The sequence below is a fragment of the Ursus americanus genome, chromosome 2 (assembly GCF_024610735.1).
Source record: "Ursus americanus isolate L20-20 chromosome 2, mUrsAme1.1.p, whole genome shotgun sequence".
Lineage (NCBI taxonomy): Eukaryota > Metazoa > Chordata > Mammalia > Carnivora > Ursidae > Ursus > Ursus americanus.
In genome coordinates this window covers 12606609-12622062 of record NC_142128.1, presented here as the reverse complement: position 1 = coordinate 12622062, position 15454 = coordinate 12606609, and the positions used below count along the sequence as shown (strand labels likewise).

Sequence of the window (15454 nt, the reverse complement as noted above, 5' to 3'; positions counted from 1 at the left end):
AACTGTTTCGTGGGACACCTGGGTGGCTCAATTGGTGAAGCGTCTGCCTTCGGCTCAAGTCATGATCCCAGGGTCCTGGGACAGAGCCCCGTATCAGGCTCCTTGCTCAGCGGGGAGTCTGCTTCTGCCTCTGCCCTTCTCCCTGTCATGTGCTCTACCCCTCTCTCTCTCTCTCCCCAATAAATAAAATCTCAAGGAAAAGAAAAAAATTTCATTTCCATTTTATATGTAAGCACGGGTGTGTCCATGCATTTGTGCATGTGCGTACGTAAACACATACACGTGATCATGGCATAAACTGCATTTCTAACGATGTGGATTGGGACAAAAAAATTTGAAAGCTATACTCTAGACAACAGAATTTGGAAACTCCCTGGAGATGCCAGCGCAATGTGTATGGTCCAAATGCTAGGTGAAGAAAGAGAGAGAAGGCAAAGAAGCAGTATGACATTTTGGAAAGTAGACTAGGCTTAAATCAGATTTGCATCTGAATGCCAGTTCTATACTTCCCAGTTGCATAACTAGGGAAGACACAATCTCCAGGTCTTTGCTTTCTTTACCTAAAATGTGGAGATAACAATACCTATCTTATGATGTTGTTAGGAGAGCTACTGGAAATCATGGAGGTGCCTAGAGAGTACCTGGCACATAGGAGATATTAATGGCAGAGGATTCTTCCCTGAAAGAAGCAGAGAATCCTGTTAAGGAATCTCAGTTAAACGAAAAGGAATCAAACAAAATATAGCACAGATCAGCACAGGAGAGAGCGTGGTCCAGGGTGTATTTGAACTGGCAAGCCCTCTTTGGTAGCAAAGGAGATGATGTTTCATAAAGAAACACAGATGTTGAGAAACTGCACTCTCCCTCCCAATCACCCTCCAACTCAAATACATACCCTTGAGGGCACAGAAAATAAAAGCAAAAGAAACAAAGGAATGAAATACAGTTTAGAAGGAAAAAAAAAAGAAAACAGCCTCTCACAATCTCTAGCTTCCTGTCGCACAGCTTTCATTATTCATGAAGATAATTTGTAAGCAATATGCAAAATGTATTTACTTGGAAATCCATATGGTGTTACAGAACAATTGTGAATCGAACTGTCTGGGAGCTCCACTGAAGAGCTGTTCCAGGCACCACAATGGGTTCTTTACAATCTCCAGAATCCATTTGGTTTATCTAAAAACTAGATTAGCTTTAATAATCCTAAAATACTAGAGCCCAAACATGAGAGCCTTGGTCTGTGCATACTTAGGACCACGAGTGCCACTAACAATTGAATTTGGACCACTTGATTTTCTCAAATAGCCCACGGAGAACAGGGTCTAGACCCAGTCGGGCCAGTGACCAGCTTTGTGACCTTGAGGAAAGCAACACTCTCTCAGCTTCTCGTTCCATGTCTATAAAAAAAGGAAGCTGTCCAAAAATAGCTGACAAAAATAACTGACAGATCTGTTTTATTTGACCAGCACATTACCCTTTTTAAAATAGTTTTGACTGCCTGAAGGGGCAAGCCCTGCAGTTTGCCCCAGGCCCCACCTCTCTCTATTACGTCAGAAGGGAACAGTCACACAATCATGTTATCTGCTCCGCACCTGCGGACACTGCAGGCGCTCCCCACCTACCTACAAAATTCAGTTGCAATGGGAGAAATGATGGTAAAAGAAAGAGGAAGCATGAAGTAACCCACATGTAACTTTAAAAACTTTGAGTTTATTAAGAACACTGTCTAACTGTGCTGAAGGATCCACCAGCAAATCAGCAGACATTCTGGATTTCCTGAGATTCACTCTATGAAACATCCATCAGAAGTAAGAAGCAGCAAATGCGTAACAGAGGCTGAACCAATCATGCATTACTGAGGCGGGGGCTCCTGGGTTCTAGCAACCACAGACTAAATCCCCAAGGATAAAAGCCTGAGAGATATATGAAAGAGAGATCGAGGGGCAGGCCACCACCTCTGGACTCCAAAGTAGGAATGTACTGAGAGCCAAAACAATTCCTGTCTTAGGGGGTAAGTCTTTGGGAGGGAAGCACTTTTATTATCTTATTCAGGCATCTCTTCAGCAACTGACTAGAAGTTAAGTACTCAGTAAAGCTAGTGGAAGAATAGAGGACAAGTTGACATTTCTGGGAAAACATTTCTACAAAAAAGTTTTAATTGACGATACACACAAAGAATTCTAATATCTGCGCCTGCAGTTTCCACCTCAGGCCAGCTACCCTTCCAATGAATGGGAAAGGAACAGAAGGCTGGGTCTCCCCAGATGTGGAAGAGCATTCCAGCTGCTGAACACAACCTGTTTGCAATTTTCTACTCAACCACCAGAATGAAAACGCAAACCTTCAGGAAAACAGGCCCTTAAACTTCCTCCTGACTGCTGTTAGTGGTTTCTTTAATCTTTTAAGCTCTTGGGCTTAATACAGCAGCTGCCATCAGAGCACTTATATTGTTGCTGAAGATAGGAGGAAGGGGGGGGGATAACCATACTAAATTCGGAAACATGGATTTCCATCCTTCCAGAATCCAGACTAAAATGGAAGAAAAAAGGAACACAACAATAAATGGCATTAGAAATAGAGAGGCAGAGAGCTCAAAGGGGGTACCAGAAGCAACTAGGGTGCTGACCGCATTGCTGTCACTCCTCACACCACCAAGCTCCAGTGCCAGTACTAAGTACCTTCCTTTCAGGACAAGATCTCTTAACAGAGTTGTAATCAAACAACATCAAGATAGGTTTCATGTAAATAAAATACATGAACTCTTCTTTAGAAAATGCCACTGATTTAGGATCAGGAAGAGGAAAATTCAAAAATATAAATGTTCTCACAGTTACATAACTTTAGAATGGAAAGACTGTAATTGTCGTCTTATGCAGTGATCCTCAAATCGGTCCATCAGAGTACCCTAAATGGCAGAGAACAGTGAATATAAAACAAGGGGACTCCTTCCTGTGGCCTGGTGTTAGCATATTTCTTTCAGATTTGGTGTTACATCTCATCACTATATATATATATATATATATATATATATATATATATATATACACGTATACATATATATACACACATACATATATATACACACACACACATCTCAATTCCTTTTAGTCCTCAATACATTTCCTTAAACGTACAAAATTAACATTTTGGCAAAAACCTCAGATAAGATAGATACGGAAGGAAGGTAGGAAGATATGCCTGCTGGGTTTATGCTGAGACTTTAGATGGCTCCTAACACACCGCCACATTTCCCGTAACAACACACAACAGGGAACCATGATCCAGTCCAACAGTACAATTCTGATGATTGGGCAACTATGACCCAGAGAGGCAAAATCTCATGCCCAAGGCCATACAAGTTATACAATGAAGACACCATGATGATTCCCATTTAAGTGCAGTGTACTTTTTCCCTGACAGTGTTTCTCTGCACTTAGGATTTAGATAGCAGAAGTGAATGAAAACGCTGGCTATTGGAGAATTTGTCTCCTCTCCCCAAATTGTCTAAATCTTACAGAGAGTTGAGGGGGAGTCCCAGTCCACTGCTGCTGCCTGTCAACTAGCTCCACTTGGCATCATACTAACGTCTTAATAACTGAGTGAGCACTCGGCATTTATTTTTTTTAAATCTGGTATCATTTTTTTATCTTGATACCAAGAAGTATGAATAGCACAAAAATATTTAAAAGCAAAAAATTAAAAAAGAAAAAATAAAGCAAATACCACAAGTATAAATTTATTCTTTCATACTTTAACAGTTTTGGGAAGAGAAAAAAAAATGTAAATATTATCAACATAAAAAGTCTCAATCCTTAGATATAAGAAACTGCCATAAAAGTACAGGAAAAACACAATTTACTAGTAAGGTACCTAGAAATTAAGATCTGAGCACTATCTCTTTGGATAAATCTACGGAGAAACACAAAATTTTAAATAACTGAAACAGTCTGCTTTTCCTTATTTCTAAATAAAATCCAAGGTCTTTAAATCAATTTCCCAGATTTGGGGAAGGGGGCAGTTCTTCTAATACACCCAACTATAATTAGCTAAGAGTTAAAGTCACATTTTTCCTCTCTGTTACAACTAACCTGCTCCTTTTTCTTATTGTTCACTGGCTAATGGACACCCCCAAATGAATTCCTGTTAAAGGGAAAATCAGCTAAAAGTGTACTTCTCGATGCAAGTCCCAGAGGAACAATGAAAACCCAGCCGCCATTTTGGAATTGGCTCTTCTGATCATTCTCCCCATAGTCATTTCAAAAAGCATAAAAGTGTTCATTATTCCACTGGCTGTTTCTCAAACAGCCTTAGTTAATTCACTGTGTGGATTTAGTGAGTCCTCAAAGGAACCAAGTAAAAAGTGGTGGCTACTATCCACTCTACATGAGCAGAGGGGGCTCATTGTCCCCATTCTCAGCTCCCAATGGCTCTAGGTACACTATCAGGTAGCACGGGCTCTACCTAGCTCTGCGGTTTCAGAGCACAGATTGATGAAATGAAAATGCAATCCTGATCAGAAGGCAAAGACCTCAGAAACGACAGTCCTCCTATTTTCTATACAATGAAAAATTACAATGCTATTCTGGAGACAAAAAGGCCTAAAGACACAAGAAATGTGATCACATGATAGTCTCAACATCTAACTGAGCTCAATCAAAAAATGTTGGGAGTTAATATGATCAAGCTTCTCAAAATCAAGATGTTCTAGCATAAGCCCTAAATTCATACCAGATAAAAAGAAGCTCCTGGAAGTCTAGCTCCATGGTAGCAGCTCAAAGAACCTAAGAACATGGGATGCCTGGGTGGTGCAGTTGGTTGAGTGTCCGACTCTTGGTTTCACCTCAGGTCATGATCTCAGGGTCCTGAGATTGAGCTCTGTGTCAGGCTCCATGCTCAGCTTGGAGTCAGCTTGAGATTCTTTCTCCCTCTGCCCCTCTCCCACATACACATCCATGCTTACTCTCAAATAAATAAATAAACCTTTAAAAAAATTAAAAGAAAAAGATCCTAAGAAAAAACCAAAACCGTATTCTGGAAAATTGAAATGAGTGGACCAGTGATTGGAGGAGGTCCAGATAATCAGAACTTATAATTGGCTACAACTGCTGATGAGCAAATTGAGGGTGTCATTTTAAAGAGATTCCTCCTGGTAATTTTGTAAAACTGTTTTTGCTCAGTTGAAGATACGTCAAAATGAAACAATACTGAACTCTCACTAAAATAGGTACCGGAAGCTATTATTGTTGGAACTGAGAAAAGTTCTTCTTTGCACATTGACTGCCATACTCACTGTTACAATCTTCTCCAAATCTGTCCTTTCTAAGCTAGAATTTGTGCTAAGTATGTCAATATAGTACTTACTGTTATGGCATGACTTTGCTATCTGCAGAGGACTCTATCCCTCTTCTTTATTAAATCTCATACAAAATCTGTAATAGAGCACATCCTGATGTTATCTGATCTAAACATGGAACTCTGGGCCAGAAATTCTGTGGCAGTGCTTGATTATGAGGTGATGAGAAAAAACAGACACTAAAAAACAAAACTGGAGGTATCACAATCCCAGATTTCAAGATACACTACAAAGCTGTAGTAATTAAAACAGCATGGTACTGGCTGGAAACTGGAACACTTTCTTACAACACACACACACACACACACACACACACACACACACACACACAAAAACTCAAAATGGATTAAGGACCTAAATGTGAGACGTGAAACCATAAAAATCCTAGAAGACACCACAAGCAATAATGTTGCTGACATGAATCTTAGCAACATTTTTCTAGATATGTCTCCTGAGACCAGAAAAATAAAAGCAAAAAGAGACTATTGGGAGTGCATCAAAATAAAAAGCTTCTGCACAGCAAAGATAATCAACAAAACAAAACAAATCAACAACCGACAAAACAAAAGAAAACCTACTGAATGTGAGAAGATATTTGCAAATGACATATCCAATATGGGTTAGTATCCAAAATATATAAAGAACTTATACAACTCGACACCAAAAGTAAGTAAATAAATAATCCAATTAAAAATGGGCAGAAGACACGGAAAGACATTTCTCCAAAGAAGATATGCAGATCGCCAGCAGATATATGGAGATATGCGTATCACCACTTATCATCAGGGAAATAAAAATCAAAACCACAAAGAGATATCACCCCTCACCTGTCAGAATGGCTAAAATAAACAACATAAAAAACAACTATTGGTGAGTATGTGGAGAAAAAGGAACTCTCATGCACTGTTTGTGAGAATGCAAACCAGAGCAGCCACTGTGGAAAACAATATGGGAGTTCCTCAAAGAATTAAAAATAGAATTACCATACGATCCAATAATTCCATCACAAGGTATTTACCTAAAGAATACGAAAAAACAAATTCAAAAAGATATATGCACCCCTATGTTTATTGCACCATTATTTACATTAGCCAAGATACGGAAGCAACCTAGTGTATTCATCAACAGATGAATATAGAAAGAAGATGTGGTGTATATACCCAGCGGAATATCAGCCATAAAAAGGAATGAAATCTTGCTATTTGCAATCACACGGATGAGTCTAGAGGGTATAATGCTAAGTGAAATAAATCAGAAAAAGACAAATACCATATGATTTCACTCATACGTGGAATTTGAGAAACAAAATAAATGAACAAAGAGAAAAAGAGACCAGAAAAAACAGAATATTAAATACAGAGAACAAATCAGTGGTTACCAGAGGGGAGGCGTGCAACAGATGAAGGGGATTAACTGTACACTTACTTTCATGAGCACTGGGTAATATACAGAATTGTTGAATCACTATATTGTACACCTAAACTAATATAACACTATATGGTAATTATACTGGAGATATATAAATATATATATATATATGCTTACACTATTTTTACGAACGGAATTAGAGGGGCGCCTGGGTGGCTCATCCGTTAAGTGTCTGCCTTCGGCTCAGGGCATAATTCCAGCGTCCTGGGATCGAGCCCCGCATCGGACTCCCTGCTCCACGGAAAGCCTGCTTCTCCCTCTCACACTCCCCTTGCTTGTGTTCCCTCTCTCACTGTGTCTCTCTGTCAAATAAATAAATAAAATCTCAAAAAAAAAAAAAAAAGGATGGAATTAGAAGTATTCAATTGAAATGAAAATATACCAAAAGCTACCACAGAGAACTCATAGATCTCTTTTTGAGAAGTGATTTGACACATTTCCTTCCGACATATTTCATCCAAAAATCTGCTGATGTGTCCCTTTCCCATTTTAAGAAAGAGTAAACTCTGTTTAAAAAGTTAACTATTTTAACCAAAGTGAAAAGCTAGGAAGTGGCTGAACCAGAATTTGATTCAGGCACCTAACTCCAAAATCCATGTTCTTTCCACTTGCTCACGCTACTTTCAATAGGATATAAATCAATAAAGCGAAGCTTTGAAAATCTGATTTTCTGAACAATGGGATATATATTGCTGCTCACAAAGTATGCTGCAGAAACCTTGTGAGATCTTAAAAAAAGTTTTTATTTTATTAAACGAAAAAGGTTTTATTTTATTCAGTATGACAGTATCATTTAAAAAAGAAAAATAATACTACGTGTTCTGAGCAATATTTAGAAGAAATTGGCCCCAATCATGCATTCCATTGATCTCTTACAGAAATGGCAAGTCATCAATTCCCAGCCTGAAAAACTGAGGGTGTCCACAGGCACCTAGTGCTGCGATGACCTTCCTGAAGTGCCTGAAGTGCACACCAGTAGGTAAATACCATAATTAAATTCAAACAGTTATTAAACATCCAATTCAATTCAACAAACATCTATTAACCATCTACTGTGCACCAGGCACCAACAAGGGGCTCGTAATACAAACAAAGGCTAATAACTGAACCAGACAACTGGCTCCTAAAAAAGGCCAGAGTATAAGCGGGGGAAATCCTAAGGGCTAGGCTACAAGGAGCTAGAGGGGCACAGAGAAGAACAGAATCAGGGAAGGTTCGCAGGAAACAGAACATGGAACTCAGATCTTGAAAAAAATGAATAGCGACTTTAACATCAGGAACCATTAAACACAATAGTTTTATAAAGAATTATATCAAGTATATCTTATTTTTAAACAGTTTAGAATGTGTATTTGGTGGTGGCTTGAACTGAGAGGTAGAAAAACTAAAGTAAACCTTTTCATGTAGTTTAGTGGGCATGGAAAATCACAGTGTTTAAAAAGCAATGGCTTTGCTAATTGCTAGCTTCATGACCACAGGCAAATGGTGTTAACTTAGTTCTAAGTCTCAGCCATCTTATCTATAAAAATGTAGATTAAAACAGCACCCACCTGACAGACTGGTGCTGTGAGAATTAGAAGAGATGAAACGTGAAAAATGTCTGACACGGTAATGGGACTCCCCATAAGCACTCAGGACATGTTATTACTACTAAGGCATGAGACAGCAGGGAAACAATCTTTCAGGAATTTTCCATTAGTCCTTCTATACATTACATTACATACATTATATATATATACACTAGTTTAATATCCCTTCTATTTTTCACTTGCTTTGGGATGTTCAAATGGTAGATAAGTCCAAGTTACAGTAAGGCGAGGTGACCAGTAAAAAGATAAAATCAGCAAATACGAGTGTTTCCCTTTTCCTTTCATGTCATGACTTTTCCTTTCATGTCATCATGACTTAAGGTAGTGATATAAAGTATTTCATTTCACCGAGTCTCAATTTCCTTATTTTCTAAATGGAAATAATAGCACAGAGGAGTTGAGGCACCTGGGTGGCTCAGTTGGTTCAGCGTCTGACTCCTGATTTCTGCTCTGGTCATGATCTGAAACCCCTCATTGGGCTCTGAGCTGGGCATGGAACCTGCTTATGATTCTCTCTCCCTCTCTCCCACTACCCTCCCCATTCTCTCTTAAACACACACACACACACACACACACACACACACACACACACAGGAGTTGAAGCGATTACACTAAGAGACAATACAGGTGTCACAAGAGATGGAAAATAATAATTCTGTCCCTTTCCAGTTTGTCAAAATGTCTGCATGAATAATGAAGTTCCTTAGGGGAACTCTGAAAAGCACAAATACTACTAAAGCTAAGGTGTTTTAAACTAGTTTGCTTACATTATGGAGGTATATTTTCTATGTGCTTAATTCCAGCTAGTAGCAAAATTCTCAGTATTCGAGAAAATGTCTTTGATCCACAGGCCACAGGCATAAGCTCTCTTGAGAATGCTTGCCAGCAGGGTAGGTAACGGAGTAAAAGAGTATCTTTTGAACAACGCTATCTAGTAAAGTAGGATCGAGCGAGCTGCAATTCAGTGTGAGAAGTTATTTAGAATTATTCTGGTGGAGGCTTGCTGGAGTGGCCACCACTTCACTTGCTTATCTACTTCTTAACTACTTGACTTACTCAAGCGATAAAGATTAGTAGCTGAGCTACTGCTGGTCACCATTAAAAGAAGCCATTCATAATGTAATTATAGCACACAACCATTTTTTCTACTATATATATATATCCCTAAGAAATAAACCACAGATTTGCTTTGATTTGTTCATAGACATGGGACTTAGATAAAGGGTATCAGAGTAAAACCTGAAATTCTAAAGCACTTTTAAGAATATAAAGCTTCAGGGGCGCCTGGGTGGCTCAGTCATTAAGCATCTGCCTTCAGCTCAGGTCATGATCCCAGGGTCCTGGGATCGAGCCCCACATCAGGCTCCCTGCTCCGCTGGGAGCCTGCTTCTTCCTCTCCCACTCCCCCTGCTTGTGTTCTCTCTCTCGCTGGCTGTCTCTCTCTCTCACTGTCAAATAAATAAAATCTTTGGGAAAAAAAGAACATAAAACTTCATAAAATGGAAAGTTATGGAGAGTACTGCCACTTACAAGCTGTGTATCCTTGAACCAGTAACTTAATCTCTCTGTGCCTCAGTTTTCTCATCTATAAATCAGGGATAATAACTGTGTCTACCTTACATCAGTAAGATAATCCAAATAAAGCAGTCAGCACAGACCCTAGTACAAATTAACTGCTTAATACATGCAAGCTGTTAGTAATGTTTTCTCTTTGCAGGGAGAATGGCAAACAAGCTTAGAAAGTCTACACAACAAGTTTTATCTGTAAGATGGCAAACACCAGAGATTTCAAATTTAACAGCTTGTTTCATGGTCCCAAATGGGAATTTGGGCAGAAGAGCACTTATAGTCAAAGAACATATATTCTGTTTTTCTGTATGTATTACTAACAGTGATAGGCCTACAGCAAACACAAAAATAGGATTTGCTTAGTGAATAACAATTGGGCCTTGTTTAGAATTCTATTTTTATGTTATAGCACCTTAAGTAGAAATTCAGAAATACTACATTTAATAATTGAGTTCTATGGCATATCCGCAGCCAACGAAGTAGAAATCAATACTTGCATATAATCTCTTTGGCCTTTAGCAACAATCTACTTCAATTGGAATTTTACTTATTGTTTAATAATCAATTAGAATGTTACAGTCCCAATCCTTACACTGAGACAACCAGTGGCTTTTCTTGGCAAGAGGCCTGTATGCATAACACGAACTTCCTGACTAATGGAACATTAAGCCCCCAGGCATTTTCTGTGTTTTGTAACGTCAGCAAGCACAGAACTACCAAAGCCCTAGATCCCCCCAATCCATTCACACAACCTAAATACCCCACAGCTTGATCTTGGTGTCAATGCTCAGGTTCAGAATGAGGATCAGCACTAGATTAGCGGACATCTGTGCAAGCCTCAGTGGCTCCCTCCCGCAATCCTTTCAGACCCCGCATTTACAGTTACACACAGAGCGTCTGTAAAGACAACAAGCACCGCTGCTAACACTTGAACGCTTCTGGCTGCTGAGAAAAGCAGTGTGAATTCTAGTCTCAAACTGGAGTGGCCACCCAGGATCTTCAATGAACCAAGAACCCACGTGAGACAACTGACAGACAGATGGTCCGCACACGAAGACTGCTTTCCTTGCTTCATAAAGCAAGAGGAGCTGCTGATAATACTCATGAGAAGCCTGTCCAAACTCAGTAAAAACAAACAACAAAAATATGCGTTGCTCCTATATGCAGCAATCATTAAACACTACTGACTTTCTGTCTTAAAAGATCTCACAAATGTTACCGTGCCCATCAGCTGATGACCAGAGAAACAAAATGTGCTATATATGCATACAATGGGGTATGATTTGATGATTAAAAAAAATAATTTACTACTAATTCATCCACAATATGGATGAACTTTAATGACATTACACTAAGTGAAAAAAGACAGTCACAAAGCATGACATACTGAATGATCCCATTTATACGTAATGTCCAGAACAGGCAAACCCATACAGATGAAAAGCAGACTCGGGGTTGCCAAGACGGGAGAAAATGGGAGGTGACTGGGAGAGGTTCAGGGTTTCTTTCCGGGGTGAAAAATGTGTTCTATAATTGATTGTGATGATGGCTGCATAACTGTGAATATACTAAAACCACTGAACTGTACCGTTTAAAATTGGTGAGTTTTATGGTATGTGAAATATGTATCAAAAAAGCTGTTTAAAAATGATGAAGCAGCATCATTAGCCTTATTTTGTACACAAGGGAAGTACATCTCAGAGACAATCCAAAAGCTAACATCATACTCAATGGTGAAAAGCTGTAAACTTTTCCTCTAAGATCAGGAACAAGACAAAGAGATACCCACTCTCACCACTTTTAGTCAACACATGTTGGAATTCCTAGCCAGAGCAACTGGGAAGGAAAATGAAATAAAAGGCATCCAAATTGGAAAGGAAGGAGTGTAACTGTCACTATCTGCAGATAACATGATACTATATATAGAAAACCCTAAAGACACTACAAGAAAACGGTTAGTACTAATAAATGCAGTAAATTTGCAGGACACAAAACCAATACACAAAAATGTGTTACATTTCTATACACTAACAACAATCAGAAAGAAACTAAGAAAACAGTCCCATTTACAACTACATCAAAAAGAATGAAATACCTAGGAACAAATTTCACCAAGGAGGTGAAAGTCTATACACTGAAAACTGTAAGACATTAATGAAAGAAACTGAAGAAAATACAAATAAATGAAAAAATATTCCAAGCTCATGGATTGGAAGCATTAATATTGTTAAAATGTCCATACTACCCAAAGCAGTCTACAGAGTCAATCCCTATTACAATTCCCATGGCATATCTCACAGAAATACAACAAACAATCCTAAAATTTGTATGGAACCAAAAAAAGACCCAGAATGACCAAAGCAATTCTGAGAAGGAGGAACAGAGCTGGAGGCATCATGCTCCCTGATTTCAGACTATGTTGCAAAGCTGTGGTGATGAACACAGTGCAGTATCGGCATAAGAAGGAAACACACATCAGTGGGGCAGAGCCCAGAGCCCAGAGCTAAACTGACACACAGACGGTCAATTCATTAACACTAAGGGAGCCAAGAATATACAATGGGAAAAGGATACTGTCTTCAATAAATGGGAAAGCTAGACAGCCACATGCAATGGAGGGAAAATGGACCATTATCTTTTATCATAAAAAAAAAAAAATTAGTTCAATATGAAGTACTGACTTGAATGTAAGACTCAACCATAAAACTCCTAGAAGAAAACAGAGGCAGTTAGTTCCTTGACATCAGTCTTGACAATGATTTTTTGGATTTGATACCAAAAGCAAAGGCAACAAAAAGCAAGAATAGACAAGCGGAACTACGTCGAACTGAAAAATTTCTGCACAGCAAAGGAGACCTTTGACAAAATAAATAGGAAAAAAAAATACTTGCATATCATGTATCTGATAAGAGGTTAATACGCAAAATATATGGAGAACTCATACAACTCAAAAGGAGAAAATAAAACAATCCAATTAAAAATAAATGGACAGAGGCTCTGAATAGACATTTTTTCCAAAGACAACATACAATGGCTAGCAGGTGCACGAAAATATACTCCAACATAACTAATCAATGGGGGGGGGGGAATACAGGTCAAAACTATAATAAGCTATCATCTCACCCTTGTTGGAATGGCTATTGTCAAAAAGATAAGAAATAACAAATGTTGGCAAGGATGTGGAGAAAAGGGAGCCCTTGTACACTCTTGGTGGAAATGTAAATTGGTGCAGCCACTATGGAAAACAGTACAGAGGCTCCTTAAAAAATTAAAAACAGAACTACCATATGATCCAGCAATTCTAATTCTGGATATTTATATGAAGAAAATGAAAACACTGATTCAAAAAGATATGTGCAGGAGTGCCTGGCTGGCTCAGTTGGTAAAGCATGTGACTCTTGATATCAGGGTTGTGAGCCCCACATTTGGCACAGAGTTTACTTTAAAAAAAAGCACAACATTCACAGAGAAAAGATATATGTACCCCCATGTTCACTACAGCATATTTACAATAGTCAAGACATGTAAACAAATCTGAATGTTCATGAATGGATAAAGAAAATGTCACACACACACACACACACACACACACACACACACACAAAGGAGTATTACTCAGCCATAAAAAAACAAATCTTGCCATTTGGGACAACATAAATGGACCTTGAGGGCATTAAGCTAAATAAGTCAGACAGAAAAAGATAAATACCTTAATAGTCTCACTTTATGTGGAATCTAAAAACAAAACCAAAAACAAGCTAACAAAAAAAACAACTCACATGGCTATAGAGAACAGATGGGCGGTTGCCTTAGGCAGAGCGTAAGAGGGGGCAAAATGGGTGAAAAGGGTCAAAAGGTACATATTTCCAGTTATAAAATAAGTATGTCATGAGGAGGTAATGTACAGCATGGTGATAATAGTTAATAACACTGTATTGCATATTTGAGAGTAGCTAGGCAAGTGGATCTTGAAAGTTCTCATCACAAGAAAAAAAATTTGTTAACTCTGTATGGTGACAGATGTTAACTAGATTTATTGTGGTGATCATTTTGCAATATATACAAATACCAAATTATTACATTGTACATCTGAAACTAAAATGTTACATCAATTATACTTCAATAAAAAAAATTGTGAAGCAGGTATCATTAGCTTTATTTCTCAGACAAGGGAAGCAAACCCCAGAGACACACAACCCGTAGAGCCGAGATTCAGAAAACCAGGTCAGCTGTCCCCAAATACCAACTTTTTTTTTTTTTTAAGCTATACCCTCTGGCCCCTCAGAATACTCAGGATGTTAAAAAAGATCTAAAATCCATCTGACCCTTTCATCAAAGTACGTTGCTTTGCTGTCCTCACACCCCCATCGCTACCAATACCTGTTCTGTTGAATACTTATTTCTAGCTGGATACCGTAAAATCTGATCTTTAAAGGTTACAACAGAGCATACGTACAAACCTTAAAAGAAAGCATGCCTCCACACAAAAAGTTTCACCCAACAAACATTGCCTCTCTACATTTCAAAGTCAAAGTCTAAAAAAGCTACCAAAAGATAATCTTTCTCCCAATGATAAAAAGAAACAGAAACTTGGGATGTACTGTATGGTGACTAACATAATAAAAAATTATTATTAAAAAAGAAAGAAACAGAGATGCCACATAAACAAAGTAGTGACCACCCAGTTCAGTGTCCTCAGCCCCAGGAGCCCCAGGGCCCCCCTTTTTAACTCAGGTTCTGCTCCAAAACTCAAATACAATATACCCTACCCATACAGTTTTTAAAAACCAATATAATACCCCAATACAAATGCCTCTACGGTCTTCTACACAGATAAAATACTATTATTATAATGCACACGACTCAAATCACAAAAGCAGCCGTGCTGAACGAGGCCCAGAATACACTCCAATGGTCTGGATCTAAGAAACATGCTGTCTTTTTGAACATCTTCAAACAAACCTGACCCAAAAGAGAAATGTAAAGTTGAGTTTCTTCACCCATAATAAAACAAGAAAGGCATTTTATTAAGAATAATCTATAGACTCTGTATATAGTATAGCTCAGGGCTAGAATTATTCTTAGAGAGGTGAGGTCAACATTTCAAGTTCATTCGTTCACTTCCACGCTCTCTCTGCTAAAAATTGCAAAGCGGGCCATTATTTCCCAGCACATCGGAGTCTGGTTCAGTACTTGCAACTTCTACTAACCAACTCTGTGGTCTTCACTTTGACCATCTGGGACTTCATTTTTATTCTATAAAATTACATAAGCTATACAATCCCTTGCTGCAAATCTTTTACCCAGAATAAGCTACTTACCTATTTCAACAAAAACCCAATTATTCAACACTTTCACATCGCCAGTTCATATGCTCATTTTGACTACAATTCATACCTTTTTCCCCCAGTGAATACCATCATTACTTACTGAAAGCTGTCTCAAAATTATATGTGCCCTCTGCATCATCCTTCTAGGTGTGTATGTACCTAAACATTAACCTACCAAAATTCCC

The 15454-nt window shown here is 38.5% G+C and overlaps 1 protein-coding gene across 4 annotated transcripts in view; it reads right to left on the bottom strand.

The window, feature by feature from the left end:
• AUTS2 (activator of transcription and developmental regulator AUTS2) overlaps window positions 1–15454 on the bottom strand; it is a 1104184-nt gene that overhangs the window by 772500 nt on the left and 316230 nt on the right. The gene's annotated exons all lie outside the window — the stretch shown is intronic.